The sequence below is a fragment of the Nyctereutes procyonoides genome, unplaced genomic scaffold (assembly GCF_905146905.1).
Source record: "Nyctereutes procyonoides isolate TBG_1078 unplaced genomic scaffold, NYPRO_anot_genome, whole genome shotgun sequence".
In the NCBI taxonomy this organism is placed as follows: Eukaryota; Metazoa; Chordata; class Mammalia; order Carnivora; family Canidae; genus Nyctereutes; species Nyctereutes procyonoides.
In genome coordinates, this window is record NW_026575145.1 from 10,340,750 (window position 1) to 10,360,067 (window position 19,318).

Sequence of the window (19,318 nt, forward strand, 5' to 3'; positions counted from 1 at the left end):
AAGAGGTGAGAAGTAAGAGAATGGGCCTCAGTTTAGTAGAGCCACGGTTTCTTCAGCTGAGCACTTAACGAGAATGAATGAGGGTTGTACGAATACCGATCAGCCCGTACACAGATATATATAAATGAAGTTAAAATCACTAGTCCGACTGCACAGAAATAATATGTATTCAGATATATTTTCTCTTTGCTAATGAATCTCATGCCAAATATATCCACTCATTAAGTCATACAGAGAAATAGCATATAAATTAAGACTAAATGAATGCAGAAGAAAATGCAGACAAATAGAACCCTAAAATGCTAAAGGTCAAATCTTTGATATGTCATTACACCTACCACCTGAGGTTATTTTGAAATGGCACCAAGCACCTCACTCAATTAAATAAAGACATTTTGAAAATATAAATATTTAATAAGGGAAATTTAAAATCCACACAGGGGATGTTCTTTTTTTATTAAATAAAATCATTTCAGTATATGCATACAAAAGAAATGTCGATGGGAGACTTGAAGTAAAACTACCTAACTATATAATACAGATTGATGATGTGAAAGAAAGTAATATAATTCTTAAAGCTTCAAAAAGCTAGTCAGGGAACTTTAGCACTGGCCAAATATCTAGTCTGATACTTTATTTAAAACTGTTTGAACCAAAGTAATTATAAATTTCTTCTTTTTGTTTAAGTAACCTATAGATCTCTCCAGTGTGCTCACTTTGTAGACGATGTTACACAGAAACAAGAAGGACATGAAGCAGGGACAGTTAGCATACCAAAAGAAATCATTTCAAGATTCAAATTAGTTCTTAAGAAGAAAGACTGCTACTAAATTGTGGCCAATTGATTACTACATAAAAGTAAGAATGGTGTTTAGTGCCATATTTGTAGAGTGCAAAGAAGTATTTTTTCTTTATGGTTTTCACCTCGTTGTTTATATAACCCTTATTTCCATGCCTAAAGGCTCCCATTTCTTGCCCATTTTCCTATTCTTCCTATGTTCTTTCACACTTTCTGATTCCTCTTATTCCATGTTCCAGTTTCCTTCAGTTCACTCTTTGTCTATTTGAAAGATCCAAGAAAGAAAGAAAGAAATGAAAAACAAAACAAAAAAACCTTTAAAAAGACAAATCTATTTATATTCTTCACATGTAAAAGATTATTATGTACATTTTGTTAATTATATTTTTAATTACATAGAGTGCACAAATCTGAAGTATTCAGCTTGACAAAATGTAAAGAACGAAACATGTAACAAACCCAGATTCCCCGTGTTCCCTCCCAGTTAATTCCCCTTTTCTAAAGCAATCACTTATTCAACTTCTACTAAGATTAATATTGCCTGTTTTTGAACTTTTTGTCTGCCTCATCCTATTGTTGCAGATAGTTCATTGTTTTTTACTGCTATTTTATTATTTATAAATTGCTATATACAATTTAATTATTCCACTATTGTTGCTATTAATATTCTTGTTATGTTATCTTTTGATGGACCTAAGTAATCATTTCCCCCTCGCCCAACTTTATTGAGATATAATTGACATAAGTACTCCTTTCTGAAGTAGAATTGCTCTACAGGGTGTACCTTCAGATTAAGTAGATGCTGCACAGAGTTTCCCAAAGTGGTCCTACCAATTTATACTCCCACCAGCAATATATGGGCATTTCAATTGCTCTACATTCTTCCTTAGAGTATTTTCCCTGCTGGTCTCTAACTTACAGCCGTTCTATTAGGGGTGCAGTGCAATTTCACTCTTTTAATACTGTCTTGATGAATGTAAGTTTTTAATTTCAGTGAAGTCTAGTTAATCATTGTTTCTTCAATGGCAGTGCTTTTTGTGTCTTATTTTAAAAATATCTTAGCCTAACCATTCCATTATATTTTATCGTTACGTATATGGTCTCATTTAAAGTTCACAGTAGTAGGCAGCTTCATTTGGGAATTTTGCATTTGTTGGTGATGTCCATAACATCCACTATTCAGTATACTCTAATCAGTTAAGTATTAAGAATTAATGATTCAGTTTTTAAAATATCATCTTTATTAAAATCATGGTATCCCAATTTAATTCTCTTATCATTCATCACTTCCTATTCTTTTATCTTTTAATTTTTTCAAATTTATATATTTTTTTCTTTTTAACAATGTTTTTATTTTCTAATTTTTTAAAAAGATTATATTTATTTATTTGACAGAGAGAGAGAGAGCATGCACAAGCAGGGAGACTGGCAGGCTGAAGGAGAAGCAGACTCCCTGCTGAGCAAGAAGCAGGACACAGGGCTCCATCCCAGGACCCAGGGATTATGACCTGAGCCAATGGCAGACACTTAACTAACTGAGCCATCCAGGCACCGCTCATTTTTCTCTCAGATGGACCTGTGACTGGGATCCTTTAAGCTCAAAAAGCTATTCATCATTCAAAATGCCTTGGAAACCTTTAAATTCCAATCAAGACTTTCTCAAACAGAAGCAGTAGCTGGAATGGTCTTTTAAAACAATAAATTAGATAATGTCATTTAAAATCCTGCAATAGCATCTTCTGGTACTCAGAATAAATTTCTAAAAATAATAATAATAAATTGCCTATTTTAACTCAGTAAACCTCACAACTTATGAGAGCCCTATCAATATTAGTTGTTTTTTTTACAGATGAAGAAATTGAAAGAAAGGGAAGTAATTTAATTAACCACACACATCTAACAGAACCAGAATCTCAACCCACAGTCTTCTTGAGCTGAAACATGAAATACTCCTCCTTCATGGTCATGAGCCATGAAGCCATGTATCATCTGTTCTCTCCTCCTCATCCTCATCATCTTTTAGTCAGACATTCAGCTTTTTTCATCAAGCTTTTTCCTGTTTGAGGTATTTGAATGTTACTCTTTCTTCTCCTGACAAACTTTTACTTATCCATTTGGTCTTAGCATGATCACTGCTTTCTCAGATAAACCTTTTATGACTCTTCCATCTAAATTTTGCTGTTGCTTCTTTGTTATTCTGTCTTGATGACCCTACTCTTTTTCTTCTTAGAACTTAATATTTCATTTTGTGATCTACTGCCCAATTCCAACATACTAATACTCTATTTACAAAGGGCAATTCTTTAAAAAATGGGAACACATTCCTTAATAACTTCAATAAATCAAAATGCTTATATTCCTAAGGAAACTTTCTTATAGGAGTAAAGATGAAGTAGACGGGAAAGATTCCTATCATATATAAATCTATGCCATTTATAGCATATTTTTGTTTTAGTGCTGTTTTTTTCATAGAGTCAAATCACATTTAACCTCTTTTCAAAGTTATTGATTTTCAGGTGCATTTTTAGCATGGCAGCAGCATTACAATTTATTGGTCTTAAATGACGTTGTATTGGAAAATATTTGAAATTAAGTAAGAATGAATGATAAAACAATACAGAAGATCACTCTCAGGAATTCCAAAACATGTAGCTCACACAATATTGACCAAGAATAGTAACTATTTTGGTTTATCATGAAATTGATGAGGTAATATCATACACAAAGTTTCCATTCACTCTTACAGTTTTCAAATTATGTAATTCCTTATATAAGTTTTATTCTTTGAATAGCAAGTGACATTTTGAAAATATTTTTAGTTGGTAATCTTTCATATTATTATAATTCTAATCCATATCAAATGAGAGCATAAATTGCCTCTTATGCTGTTCACCACATTTGAGTCCAACAGCAGGCCAGTATCAAAAATACCCTTTCATGGGCACTGTCCTCGTAAGCAGCATGTAACAGATTTCCTTTCTGGAGTGGTTTCTGCCTTCAGTTCCCTGAAGTCTATGGTCCTGAGTATTTTTCTAGCCCTGGACTCTGCACTGCCTCAGCTTAAAATATCTTGGAATTATTGAGCTTATGACTCTGATGTTTTGCTTGCAGATATCTCTGTTCTCCTCAGTTTATCTGCTTTCCTGCTTGCTGAACTCTCTCTCAATTGTAATGTCACACATGGATTCAGCTTATTCTTGCACCTAGTACTTTTCCATTTATACCAAGTGTTGATGTTACTTTTCCTGGCTTCCTCTTTTGTCTCCATGATCAAGTATTACTTAAGTCCTTCATGAGTCACTTTACTCACCATCCTACAGTATGCAGTTACTCTTCTGCTCATGCTTCATTTATGTACAATAATTGCTCAATCAAAAGTGTTTTATATATGTTGGTTTAATTGGATAAATATTTTTGAATTAAAAATTAAGAGGTGAGATACCACAGTGCAAACCAACAGTTCTTACCTAAGAGTAATTTTGTGCCTCAGGATATATTTGGAACATCTGGAGACATTTCTGGTTGTCAAAACTCAAGGAGGGGAGTACTACTAACATTTAGTGGGTAGAGGCCAGAGATGCTGCTAAGCATCTTCCATTGCAGAGGACAGTCTAATGTGTCAAAAGTGCAAAACTTGGTGTACATGAAAAGATGATGGCTTTGGACTTTGAAGAGGTAGATTCAAATTTCAGTCCTGTCTTTCACTTTGTATGGCCCTAGGAAAATACCCTACCCCTTTGAGTATTAATTTCATTAACTCAAGAACAATGAGAAAAATCTCATGGAGTTCACATGAGAACAGAATGAGGTGATCTAGTTATGTGAAAAATATCTAGCACAATGCTTGGTAAAGAATGGGCATTTATCCATGGATAATTCTTAAAAGGAATAATTTATTTCTAATTAACTTTGTATGAAATCTTATACAATACTCAGACACTTTACAAATACTTTGATGAAAAACAACTGCCTGTTTCTACAGGTTTTTCATGAATTGGGAAAAATAAACTAGTCTTCCTAACCTTTATCACTTACTGATAACATTCTTAAATCATTCTGGGAAAAAAAAAAGAGAGAGGCAGTTTGGCTTGTTTTACTGAATTAAAATAAATAAAGACAAAGCAAGTATGAAAGGCAGAAGTATGTGCTACCTTGTCCTAAGTACATTTTCTGAGAGGATAGTGTCTGTGTTTACTTCCCAGTTTACTGTATCAATTAATTTGATCTGAATTTCTGACCTATGTGATTTGCCTTCTCTCTGAAGAACTTCTTTTAACATTTCCTGCAAGATAGGTGTACTGGTGAAAAATTCCTTCATTTTTTTGTTTATCTGATAAAGTTTTTCTTTCTCCTTTACTTTTTTTTTTTCTCTCCTTTACTTTTGAAGAATGACTTTACAGGATATCAAATTCTAGGTCAATGTACCAAATTTTAGTCTGACACTCAAGGTGCTCCAAAATTCTCTACTTTTCTTTTCAGACTTCGTCCTATCTACTCTATCAAAATGTTTTATTCTAGCCAAATGGAAATATAAACTGTTCTTTGAAAGTGCTGTCACACTTCACTTTGCATTATTGCTCACATTGTTCCCTTCACTTGGAAAAATCCCTTCACTACAGAAAAATCCCTGGTGCCTTTACCTACTTTCCCACAATGGTAATATTTTATAAAATTATAGTATAAGAACACCACCAAGATACTGACATTGATACAGTCAAGATAAAAAAGTTACATCATCACAATGATCCCTGTTGTTTCCCCCAGTACTCCTTCTCCTCCTTAAAACCTAACCATTAATCTGTTTCCCATTTCAATAATGCTGTTTCAAGAATGTTTTATAAACGGAAAGACTGCTTTTGGGACTTTTTTTATTCAGTATAATTTTCTGGGGATTCATCCATGTTGCTGCACGTATCAATAATTAGTGGTTTGTTTTTTGAGGAAATGGTCCATTACTTACTTCTAAGTTGTGCCATTTTTATGCATATAGAGTTGTTAATAGTAATCTTTATTTCTATACCTGTAAAGTCTATATATACACTGTTTCATTTCTGATATTGGTAAAGTGTCTTTTTCTCCTTTTAATGCTTCTTTTTGTTCTTTATCATTTCTTCTTTCTGCTTGTTTTGCATTTATTTTTCTCTTCTCTTTCTAGATTATTGAAGTAGGGGCTTAGATTGTTGATTTGATATATTTTCCTTAATGCATTCAGTGCTATAAATTTCCTCTCAGCACTGCTTTAGCTGTGTCCCAACTACTTTGCTGTGTTGTATTTTTATTTTCACTCACTTCTACGTATTTTAAAAAATTTCCCTTGAGAATTCTTCTTAGACTCCTGGATTATTTAGAAATGTGTTGTTTAGTTTTCAAGTGTTTGGAGATTTGTTATTTTCCTGTTACTAATATTTGTTCTGATTCTACTATGGTGGAAGTGCATGCACTGTATGATTTCAGTTCTTTTAACTCAATTGAGGTTTATTTTATGACTTAGAATATGATCTATCTTGGTTTATGTTTTGTGAGCATTTAAGAAAAATAATATCCTGTTGCTGCTGTGTGGAATGTCTAAAATTGTTGATTAGATCCTTGTAGTTGATGGTCATATTGAATTCTTCTTTATCCTTGGGTTTTCTTTTTGTCTAGTGAGAGGAAGGTGTTGAAATCTCCAAATTGTAACTGTGGACTTGTCAATTTCTCTTTTCAGTTCCATCTATTTTTGCTTCATATATTTTTAGTTCTCTTGTTTGGTATAAACACATTTCAGATTGCTATGTCTTTTTGGTAAACTCTTTTTTAAAAATAATTTAATGCCCCTCCCTGATAAATGTTTTTGTTTTAAAGTCTACTTATAAGATACTAGTATAGCCATTCTTGCTTGCATTTGATTCATGTTTCTATGGTTTATCTTCTGTTCTCTTATTTAATAACTTTATTCATTGTTTTTTTGTAGCCAGCTTAAGAGTGGGGCCATAATAAATATATATATATATTTATGAAGGGGAGAGAGAGGGGGAGAGGCAAGGACAAAGGGACGGGGAGAGAGAGAGAATCTTCAGCAGGCTCCACGCCCAGCACAGAGGCCAATGTGGGCTCACAATCCTGAGATCATGACTTAAGCTGAAATTAAAGAGTTGGATGTTGAACTGAGACATCTATGTGCCCCATGGGCCATAATTTTTAACCCTCTCTGTCAATCTTTGTCTGTTGTTATATTTGGACCATTAACATGTAAGTTGGGGCTTAAGCCTACCATTTTATTTTCTGTTTGTTGTCCCTGAGATTTTATTGTTGTTCTTTGTTTTCTCTCTCCTGCTTCCCTGTAGGCTACTTGAACACATGTTGAAATTCCATTGTTAGAGATCTATGATGTCTTTTAGCGTACCTCTAGGTATATTATTATGCATACATAAGTTGTTACAGTCTATCGATGTCATTATTTTGCCAGCTCCAGTAGAATACAGACACTTTTCGGCTGTGAACAGTCCTTTGCCCTCCCTTATTTATAATTATTTTAAATATATCCTCTACATACATTTAGAACCAAATCAGAGATAGTTATAATTTTTCCTTCAACCATCAAACATATTTGAAAACTCAAAGGGCCTATTATATATTTTCAATTTGCTCAGTGTTTTTCTTTCTTTCCTGACATCCCAAGGTTTGTTCTTTTATCATGTTCTTTCTTTTTAGATAACTTCCATTAGCCATTTTTGTAGGATAGACCTCATGACAAAGTCTCTTAGTTTTCCTTCATCTGAGAATATCTTGATTTCTGCCTTTTTTTTTTTTGAGCCAATATGTAGCTTGAGCTCATGACTCTGAGATCAAGATCTGAGCCGAGATCAAGAGTTTGATGCTTAATGACTTGAGTCACCCAGGTGCCCTGATTTCTGCATTTATTTATTTATTTAAGATTTATTTATTTGAGAGAGAGAAAATCTGCACGCATGTGGGGGGGGGTGCAAAGAGAGAATCTTCAAGCAGAATTCCCACTAAGCGTGGAGCCCCACACAGGTTCCATCCCACGACCTGAGCCAAAACTGAGTCAGACACTCAATCGACTAAGCCATCCAGGCAATCCCCCGTCTTTATATTTGAAGTATATTTTACCGGATCTATAATTCTGCCTTGACAATTCTTTTCTTCCAGCCCTTGAAAAATATTGTGCCACTTTTTTGTCCTCTATAATTTCTTTTTTTTAAAATTTTTATAAAAAGATTTTATTTATTTATTCATGAGAAACACAGAGAGAGGCAGAGACATTGGCAGAGGGAGAAGCAGGCTCCATGCAGGGAGCCCGATGTGGGACTCGATCCTAAGACTCCAGGATCCTTTTGCCTGAGCCAAAGGCAGATACTTAACCATTGAGCCACCCAGGTGTCCCCTGTCCTCTATAATTTCTGATTAGATACCTGCTGTAATGTGTTTGGTTTTTCTCCTATAGGCAAGGTATTTTTCTCCAGCTGCTTTCAAGATTATTTCTCTTTAATTTTCAGTAGTTTAATTATGGTGTGTCTTGGTATATATTTATTTGAGTTTCCCTGTTTAAAGTTCCCTCAGTTTCCTTTATGTCTCTTGCCACATTTGGACAATTTTCAGTCATTATTTCCTTGCATAAGTTTTCAGCTCTGTCCTTTCTTTTCTCCTTTTTCCTTCCATGGAAGACTCCAATGACACAAATGTTTAGTCTTTTATTACAGTTTGTAGGTCCCTGAGGCTCTAACTTTTTTTTCAGTCTATGTTTCTGCTCTTCAGATTAAATCATTTTTATTGTTCTATCTTCCAGTCACATTCTTTTATGTCCTCTGAATCCTGCTCTTGAGCCCATTCATTGGGCTTTACATTTCAGTCACTGTCTTTCTCAGTTTAAGATTTTCATTTGAAAAACAAAATTTCCATTTGTTTCTTCCTTACATTTTCTACTTCTTTCATCTTAAAAAGCAGAATTCTCCTTTTTATTAAATTTGAAGGAATACTTTTTCTTTTCTTTCTTTTTAAATATTTTATTTATTTATTCATGAGAGACACACACAGAGAGAGAGGCAGAAACACAGGCAGAGGGGGAAGCAGGCTCCATGCATGGAGCCCGACGTGGGACTCGATCCCAGGTCTCTAGGATCAGCCCTGGACTGAAGGCGGGGATAAACCGCTGAGCCACTGGGGCTGCCCAGGAATACTTTTTCATTTCACTTCCAATCATTGTTGCTTTCCATAGTTTTAGTGATGCTTATAACAACACATTGATTTGTCATATAATAAAGTTTAAGATGTGTTTTGTTGCCTATGTTTTGTATGGGGTATATAAATATGAATAGTTTTGTCAGCATAGTTCCCTACAATTTTGCTTATCAGGTCACTAAATTCATGAAGCATATAATTCACTCTTGGATAATCAGGTATCAATCCTACTATATCAATTTTAAGTACTCTTTAAAATATTTAATTATTAAATATAATATACTATTTAATTATTAAGTATATCATACTAAATTGATAAGTATGGGATTCTGTTTATAATATACTTAAAAATTAAATATTTTAGAGAAATTCTCAAGTTTTATTGAGAAACAACTGACATATATCACTGTTTGAACTTAAGGTATACAGCATGATGGGTTGATTTATATATATTGCGAAATGATTAGCACAATAGGTTCAACTAACATCCATCTTCTCATATGGATACAATAAAAAAGAAAAGAAAGAAGAAAAGAACAAAGGACAAAAGATTTCTCCTTGTGATGAGAACTCTTAGGATGTACTCTCTTTAAAACTTTCCTGTATATTCTACACCATGTTAGCTACAACCATTATGTTGTACATTACATCCCTAAGTACTTAGAAATGGAAGTTTGTGCTATTTAGGCCATCTTCTTTCAACTCCCTCTTTGTTGTCCTCTGCTTCTAGTAACCACAAATCTGATCTCTTCTTCTATACATTATTTTTAAGATTCTACACCTAATTGAGATCATATGGTATTTGTTTTTCCATGACTTATTTCACATAGCATAATGCTTTTAAGGTTGAACAAGTTGTCACAAATGGTAAGATTTCCTTTTTCTTTTTCCTTTTTTAAAAATATTCATCTATCTATCTATCTATCTATCTATCTATCTATCTATACCACAACTTCTTTATCTTTTGATTCATAATGGACTCAGGTGTTTCCATGCCTCAGCTATTATAAATGATGCTGCTATGAATATGAGGATGCATATATCTTTTCAAGTTAATGTTTTCACTTCCTTTGGATATATTTTTAGAAGTGGAGTTGCTGGATTATATGGTAGCCTTCATTTTAATCTTCTGAGGAACTTCCATACTGTTTTTTGTAGTGGCGGTACTAATTTATCATCCCACCAACAGTACATAAGCGTTCTCTTTTCTCCACATCTACACTAGCATTTGTTATCTCTTGCTTTTTGATGATGCCTATTCTAACAAGCCTGAGGTGGTATATCACTATGGTTTTAATTTGCATTTCCCTAATGACTAGTGATGTTGAGTATCTTTTAATGTACCTGTTTGCCTTTCGTATATCTTCTTTGGAAAAATGTCTATTCAGATCTTCTGCCCATTTTTTAATTAGATTTTTTTTTGCTATCAAGTTGTATGAGCACTTTATATATTTTGAATACTAACCCATTATCAGATAGATGGTTGCAAATATTTTTTCCCATTCTATAGGTTGTCTTTTCACTTTGTTGACTGTTTCGTTTGCTGTTCAGACACTTTTTTGTTTTGAGTAGTCCACCTTGTTTATTTATTTAAATTTTGTTGCTTGTGCTTTAGGTGTCACATCCAAAAAATCATTACCAAGGTCCACATCAAGGAGCTTTGTTCCTTATGTTTTCTTCTGAGATTCATAGTTTCAAGTCTTACAGTTAAGCCTTTAATCCATTTCAAGTTAATGTTTGTGAGTACTGTAAGATAGGGTCCAATTTCATTCTTTTACATGTAAATATCCAATTATTGTAGCACTATTCCTTGACAAGACTATTATTTCTCCGTTGAGTATTCTTGGGTTTATTTCTGGGATCTTGATTCTGTTCTATTGGTTTATTTGTCTGTTTTTATGCCAGTACCACACTGTTTTGATGACTACAGCTTTATGGTTTAGCTTGAAATCAGGAAATGTGATACTTTCTCTTTTGTTGTTCTCAGGATTTCTTTGCCTATTCAGGGTCTTCTGTAGTTCCATATACATTTTGGGTTCCATATACATATTTTATCTACTTCTGTAGAAAAAAATGATATTATAATCTTGATAGAGAAGGCACTGAAGATACTTTTGGTAGTACTAACACAAATGGTTGTTGGTAGTTTTGAAATGTTAACAATATTAGTTCTTCCCATCCATGGATATGGGATACCTTTCCATTTATTTGTGTCTTGTTTGACTTCTTTTATCAATGTCTTATGTTTTCCACATAGAGATCTTACAGTTCCTAGGTTAACTTAAAGTATATTATTGTTTTTGATACTATTGATAATGGGATTGATTTTTTATTTTATTTCAAATAACTTTTATTTAACTTCTAGTTAACATGTATATATTATTAGTTTCAGGGGTAGAAATCAGTGATTCTTTTTTTTTTTTTTAGATTTTATTTATTTATTAGAGACAGAGAGAGAGAGAGAGGCAGAGACACAGGCAGAGGGAGAAGCAGGATCCATACAGGGAGCCTGACGTGGGACTCGATCCTGGGTCTCCAGGATCACACCCTGGGCTGATGGCGGTGCTAAACCACTAAGCCACCGGGGCTGCCCAGAAATCAGTGATTCATCAGTTCTATGAAATACTCAGTGCTCATTACATCAAGTGCCCTCCTTTGTGCCCATCATCCACTTATCCTATCCCCCTCACCTATTCCCCTCCAGCAACTCTCAGTCTGTTCCCTATAGTTAGTCTCTTATGGTTTGCCTCCCTCTACTTTCTTATTTTATTTTTTCTTCCTTTTCCCTATGTTCATCTGTTTTGGTTCTTAAATTCCACATATGAGTGAAATCATATGGTATTTGCTTTTCTCTAACCGGCTTATTTCACTTAGCATAATATAGTCTAGTTCCATCCACATCTTTGCAAATGGTAAGATTTCATTCTTTTAGATGGTGGAGTAATATTCCACTGTATATATACACTGGACCTTTTTTCTCCATTCAACTGTTGAAGGACATCTGGGCTTTTTCCTATTTTAGCTATTGTGGACATTACTGCTATAAACATTGGGGTGCATATGCCCACTTGAATCACTATTTTTATATCCTTTGGATAAATATCTAGTAGTGCAATTGCTGGGTCATAGGGAGTTCTATTTTTAACTTTTTGAGAAACCTCCATACTGTTTTCCAGAGTGGCTGCACCAGTTTGCATTCCCACCAACAGTTTAAGAGGGTTCCCCTTTCTCTGCATCCTCATCAAAGTCTGTTGTTTCATGAGCTATTAATTTTAGCCATGCTGACAGGTGTGAGGTGGTATCTCATTGTGGCTTTGATTTGTATTTCCCTGAGGATGAGTGATGTAGAGCATTTTTTCATGTGTCTGTTGGCCATTTGTCTTCTTTAGAGAAATGTCTGTTCATGTTGTCTACCCATTTCTTGACTGGATTTCTGTGTTTATTGAGTGTTGAGTTTGGTAAATTCTTTATGGATTTTGGATACTAACCCTTTATCTGATATGCTATTTGTGAGTATCTTCTCCCATTCTGCAGGTTGCCTTTTAGTTTTGTAGATTGTTTCCTTTGCTGTGCAAAAGCTTTTTATCCTGACGAAGTCCCAATAGTTCATTTCTGCTTTTGTTTCCCTTGCCTCTGGAGACATGTCTAGCAAGAAATTGCAGTGGTCAATGTCAAAGAGGTTGCTGTCTGTGTTCTCCTCTAGGATTTGGATATATTCCTGTTTCACATTTAGAACTTTCATCCATTTTGAAATTATTTTGCTGTATGGTGTAAGAAAGTGGTCCAGCTTCATTCTTCTGTGTATGGCAGAATTTTCTCAACACTATTGGTTGAAGATACTTTTTTCCATTGGATATTCTTTCCTGCTTTGTCCAAATTAGTTGACCATAGAGTTGTGGGTCTATTTCTGCGATCTCTATTCTGTTCCACTGATCTGAGTTTGTGCCAGTACCATACTGTCTTGATGATTACAACTTTGTAATACAGTTTGATGTCTGGAACTGTGATGCCTCCACCTTTGGTTTTCTTTTTCAGAATTGCTTTGGCTATTCAAGGTCTTCTGTGGTTCTACACAAATTTTAGAATTGTTTGCTCCAGCTCTGTGAAAAATGCTGCTGTTATTTTGATAAGGATTGCACTGAATGTGTAGGTTGCTTTCGGTAGTATAGACATTTTAATAATATTTGTTCTTTTAATCCATGATCATGGAATGTTTTTCCATTTCTTTGTGTTTTCCTCAATTGCTTTCATAAATGTTCTACAATTTTCAGAGTACAGATATTTTACCTCTTTCATTAGGTTTATTCCTAGATATTTTATGTTTTTGGTGCAACTGTAAACAGGATCAATTCCTCACTTTATCTTTCTGCTACTTCACTGCTGGTGTACAGAAATGCAACAGACTTCTGTGCATTGATTTTATATCCTACATCTTTGCCGAATTCCTGTATCACTCTATTTTGATGGAATGTTTCAGGGTTTGTACATATAGTATTGTGTCGTCTGTGGAGAGTGAACGTTTGACTTCTTCTTTGCTAATTTGGATGCTTATTTCTTTTTATTGTCTGATTGCTGAGGCTAGGACTTCCAGTACTATGCTGAACAACAGTGGTGAGAGTGGACAGCCCTGTCATGTTCCTGACCTTAGGGGTAAAGTTCTCAGGTTTACCCATTGAGGATGACATTAGCTGTCAGTCGTTTATATATGGACTTTATGATGTTGAGGTTATGTTCCATCTATTGCTACTTTCTTGAGGGTTTTTACCAAGAATGGATGCTGTATTTTGTCAAATACTTTTCCTGCATCTATTGAGATGATCATATAGTTGTTGTCCTTTCTTTTATTAATGTAGTATGTCAGGTTGATTGATTTGTGGGTATTGAACCACCCTTGTAGCCCAGGAATAAAACCTACTTGGTTGTGGTGAATAATCCTTTTAATGTACTGGATCCAATTAGCTAGTATCTTGTTGAGAATTTTTCTATCTATCTTCATCAGGGGTATCAATCTGTAATTCTCCTTTTTAGTGGGGTGTTTGGTTATGGGTGGAATTGATTTTTAAATTTCTTTTTCAGAAATTTTTGTTGTTATTGTATAGAAGTGTTACTGATTTTTTTGTATGTTATTTCATATCCTGCAACTTTACTGAATTCATCGATTAGATCTAACAGTTTTTGGCTGAGTCTTTAGGATTTTCTATATATAAAATCATGTCTTATGCAAATAGAGATAATAATACTTCTTCCTTTCCAATTCTGGTATCTTTTATTTCTTTATCTTTTGTTCTAGGTAGGACTTCCAGTATTATGCTGAATAGAGGTGGTGAGAGTGGACACCCTTGTCTGATTCCTGATTTTAGAGGAAAAGCTTCTATTTTTTTTTTTACCACTACTCACGATGTTAGCTGTTGGCTTGTCATAAAGGACGTTTACTACATTGATATATATTCCTTCTATGCCTAATTTGTCATAAGTCTCTTTATGAATAGATGTTGAATGTTTTCTGATGCTTTTTCTGTGTCTACTGAGATGACCATGTGATTCTTTTCTTTCTTTTTTTTTTTAAAGATTTTATTTATTCATGAGAGAGAGACACACACACACACAAACACACACACACACAGAGATGGAGGCAGAGACACAGGCAGATGGAGAAGCAGGCTCCCTGCAGGGAGCCTGACATGGGACACGATCCCGGGTCTCCAGGATCATGTCCTGGGCTGAAGGCAGCACTAAACTGCTGAGCCACCAGCACTGCCCTCTATGTCTTTTTTTAAAGCTACCTTTCAGAAAAACTAATTCCACCTTTTCATTTTTAATATATGCTCATTATTTACAAATTAACTTTTTTCCCATTTTTGAAAAATTTTATTTTTTTTGCAATGCCATGGATAGAGGTAGAGAGTATTATGATAAGTGAGATAAGTCAGATAAAGACAAATATCATATGGTTTCACTTATATCTGGATTTTAAGACACAAAACACATGTGCAAAGGGTAAAAAGAGAGGCAAACGAAGAAACAGATTCTTAACTACAGAGAACAAACTGATGGATACCAGGGGAGAGGTGGGCGGGGGAATCAGTTAAATAAGTAATGGGGATTAAGGAGTGTACCTGTTGTGAGGAGCACTGGGTGTTGTATGGGAGTGCTGACACTATATATTGTACATCTGAAACCAATATTACACTGTATGTTAACTAACTGAACTGTCTTTTGATTGGAGAATTTAATGTTTATGCTTAGGTAATCTTGATAGGTAAAGACTTGCAATTGCCATTTTGTTAATTGTTTTCTGGTTGTAGACCCACTGCTCTTTCTTTCTTGCTATCTTTTATCTGTGTTTTGATGTCTTTTTATACTAGTATGCTTTGACTAGTATGCTGTGTTCATATGATTATTTTCTTTATTCCATTCCATTCTATTCCATTTTATTCATGTGATGCATCAAGATTTTTCCTTGTGGCTGCCCTGAGGCTTACATGAAATATCTTAAATTTGTAAAATCCTCTTTTAAACTGATAATAACTTCAATAGAATTTGTATACACTTTAATTCCTTTCATCCTCACATTTTAGGCTACTGCTATCATGATTTATACTTTTTTTTTTAACACTGTGTAACAGATTCTTGTATTTATGATTATTTTTTCTTTTTTTAACTTTTAAATTAGAATTGTGAGTTATGCACCACTATTACCATATTGCAGAATCTATATGTTTATCATTATCAGTGAGATTTATGATATCATTTTTGTGTTTTTATGAAGCTAATTAGCATTCTTTTATTTCCACTCAAAGAATTCCATTTTGCATTAAAAAAAAATCTTATTTATTTATTCATGAGAGACAGAGAGAGAGAGAGAGAGACAGAGACATAGGCAGAGGGAGAAGCAGATTCCCTGCCGGGAGCCACCCGACCCCAGGATCCTGGGATCACACCCTGAGCCAAAGGCAGACACTCAACCACTGAGCCACCCAGGTACTCCCTTTCTGCGTTTCTTGTAAGGTAAGTAATGGACCTGATAATGAACTCTTTTGTCTTTTGTTGGGGAAAGTCTTTATGCCTCTTTTGTTTTTGAAGGACAATGTATAGAATTCTTTTCAATTCAAGTTATAGAATTCTTGGTTGACAGGTATTTTCTGCCAGTATTTTGAATATGGCATCCCATTTTCTCCTGGTCAGAGAAGTTTCTGTTGAGAAATCCACTGAGAGTCTTTTTGGGGTTCCTTTATATGTAACTTCTTTCTTTTCTCTTGATGTTCTTAAAATTCTTTGTCTTTGACTTTTGACAGTTCAATTATGTGTCTCAATGTAGCTCAATTTAGGTTCAACCTAGTTAGGATACTTTAGATCCTCATGGATCTGGATGTCCATTTCTTTCCCCAGGTTCAGGAAGTTTTCAGATATTATTGCTCTAAATATAATTTGTCTCTTTTTCTTCTTCTGAATTTCCCATAATGTGAATATTTTTCTTTCATTATATCCCATGATTTCCTTCATTCCTTTCTTTCTTTCTTTCTTTTTTTTTTTCTTTTGCTCCTCTGACTGGGTAATATCCAATGTCCTGTTTTCCAGGTCACTGATTTGTTGTTCTTCATGGCTGAATCTACTTGTAAAACTCTTTATTGAATTCTTCAGTTCAGTTATTATATTTTTCATTTCCCTATAGCCATATGTCATTCAGAATTAAGGCCTATTATATCAGAGCATAAGTTGATTTCCTCAAAAATAAGCAAGGGAAGTCAACTATTATTTGCTTGAAGATGCCTTAGCAAATTAATTGATAACTGGAAATCCCAAAGTATCTGGAGATTCAACCACACACCTCTAAATAATACATGAGTCAAAGATGAAGTCTCAGAAAATTGTGAACAATATTTTGAACTAAATGAAAATGGAAATACAACTTATTAAAGCTTGTGGGATAGAGGAAAAATAGTGCTTAGAGAAAAAATATATGTAGCACTGAATACATATATCAGAAAAGAAAAAGATCTTACATCAGTAACACAAGCTTCTACCTTAGGAAATTAGACCAAGAAGAGTAAATGTAAACTTAAGCAGAAGAAAAGAACTACAATGTAGAGCAGAGATGAATAAAATTGAAACCCGGAAATCAACAGAGAAGATCATTCAAATCAAAAGATGATTCCTTGAGAACAGCAATGTATTAGTTTCCCAGGACTGCCATAAAAAATTACCATAAATTGTTGGCTTAAAAAAAACAGAAGTTCGGGACGCCTGGGTGGCTCAGTGGTTGAGCATCTGCCTTTGGCTCACGGAGTGATCCTGGAGTCTTGGGATCGAGTTCCGTATCGGGCTCCCTGCATGGAGCCTGGTTCTTCCTCTGCCTATGTCTCTGCCTCTCTCTCTGTGCCTCTGATGAATAAATAGATAAAATCTTAAAAAAAAAAAACCCACAAAAACAAAACAAAAAACCCAGGGAAGTTTATTCTCCTATTCTGGAGACCAGAAGTTTGAAGTCAAGGTGTCCTCAGCAGGACCACACTCTTTCCAGAGACTCTAAGGGAAATTTCTTCCCTTGCCTACTCCAGCTTCTGGCGGCTTTAAGTATTCCTTTGCTTATGGCTATATCATTCTGATCTCTTCACAAGGCTTTCTCCTCCATATGTCTCTCTCACAACTCCCTCTGCTACTCTCTGGTAAGCAGACATGTGATGTATTTAGGACCACCCTGATAATCCAGAATAAGTTCCCCCTTTCGAGTGCATTAACTTAATCACATCAAAAATTCTAAGGTAACACTAAAAAATTCAAGTGATCTAATGTATCTTTGGGGGTCCATTTTTGGCCTTCTGCAATCAATAAAATTGATTAATCTCTAACCTGCTAAGAAAATAAAAGAGAAGAATACAAGTTATTAATATCAAAAATGAAAGAGGATCATCACTACTGACCTCAAAGGACATTAAAAAGATAAAAAATGTTATGAACAATTCTAGGTCCACAAATTTAGGAACTAGATGAAATGGACCAAATTCTTTGCAAGATACAGACTACCAAAACTCACACAAGGAGAAATAATCTGAATAAGTCTTTATCTGTTAAAGAAATAGAATCAATAATCGAAACGTTCCAAAAAAGAAAGGACCACATCCAGATAGATTAAAAAACATTTAAAGAGGAAATAATACCATTTCTGTATAATCTCTTCCAGAAGTAAAAGCTGAGGAAACATTTCCTAGCTCAATCAATGAGGCCAACACTTATGCTAAAACCAGACAAAGACATTACACAAAAGGAAATTTTAAAGACTAGTATCTCTCATAAATATACATGTAAAAATCCTTAACAAAATATTAGCAAATCAAACCTGACAAAATAGATAAAGAATTATGCAGTACAACTAGTGGGATTTATTTCAGGTATGCAAGACTGGTTCAACATTCAAAAATTAAATGTAATCTGTCACAAAACAGTCTAAAAAGTCATTTGATCATATCAATAAATGCAGAAGATGAATCTGACTAAATCTAAATTCATGATAAAAACTCTCAGCAAACTATGAATAGAGAATAAACTGCTCAACTTGATATAGAACATGCAAAAAAAACTTAGGGCTAACATCATACTTAATGGTGAGAAATTAGATGTTTTCCCCTAAAGATCAAGACCAGGCAAAGATTTCTCCTCTTCCTACTTGTATTTGACACAATACTGGAAGTCTAAGCTAACATAATAAGACAAGAAAAGGAAATAAAAGATATATAGATTATGAAGTAAGAAACAAAACTGTCTTTGTTTAGACAGAACATGATTATCTATGTAAAAAAAAATCTCAAAGACTTAACAAAAACAAACCCAAAACACCATGAAACTCCTGGAACTAAGGAGCAAGGGTGCAGGGTACAGATTAATATAAAGTCAATTGCTTTCCTACATAGTATCAGTGAATAATTTCAGTTTAAAATTAAAACATGATACCATCCCTGCCCCCAGTGAAATATTTAAGTCTAACAAAATATGTATAGGATCTTATGATGAGAATTCTGATTAAAGAAATCAAAGACAGCCTACATAAATGGAGAAAAATTCCATGTGCATGGATAAAAAGACTCAATATTGTTAAGATGTTAATTCTTACCAGCTTCATCTATAGATTCAATGAAATTCCAATAAAAATCCTAGCAAACTATTTTGTAGATACTAATAAACTGATGCTAAAGTTTATATGGAGAGACAAAAAATCCAGAACAGTCAAGTCAATATAAGAGAATAAAATCAGAGGACTGACTCTGCCCAACTGCAAGACTTACTATAAAGTTACAGCAATTAAGACAGCATTATTTTGGTAAAAGAATAGACAAATAGATCAAT

At 34.2% G+C, this 19,318-nt stretch overlaps 1 protein-coding gene across 7 annotated transcripts in view; it reads right to left on the reverse strand.

Moving 5' to 3' along the window:
* MIPOL1 (mirror-image polydactyly 1) overlaps positions 1 to 19,318 on the reverse strand; it is a 321,422-nt gene that overhangs the window by 56,915 nt on the left and 245,189 nt on the right. The window lies entirely within an intron of this gene.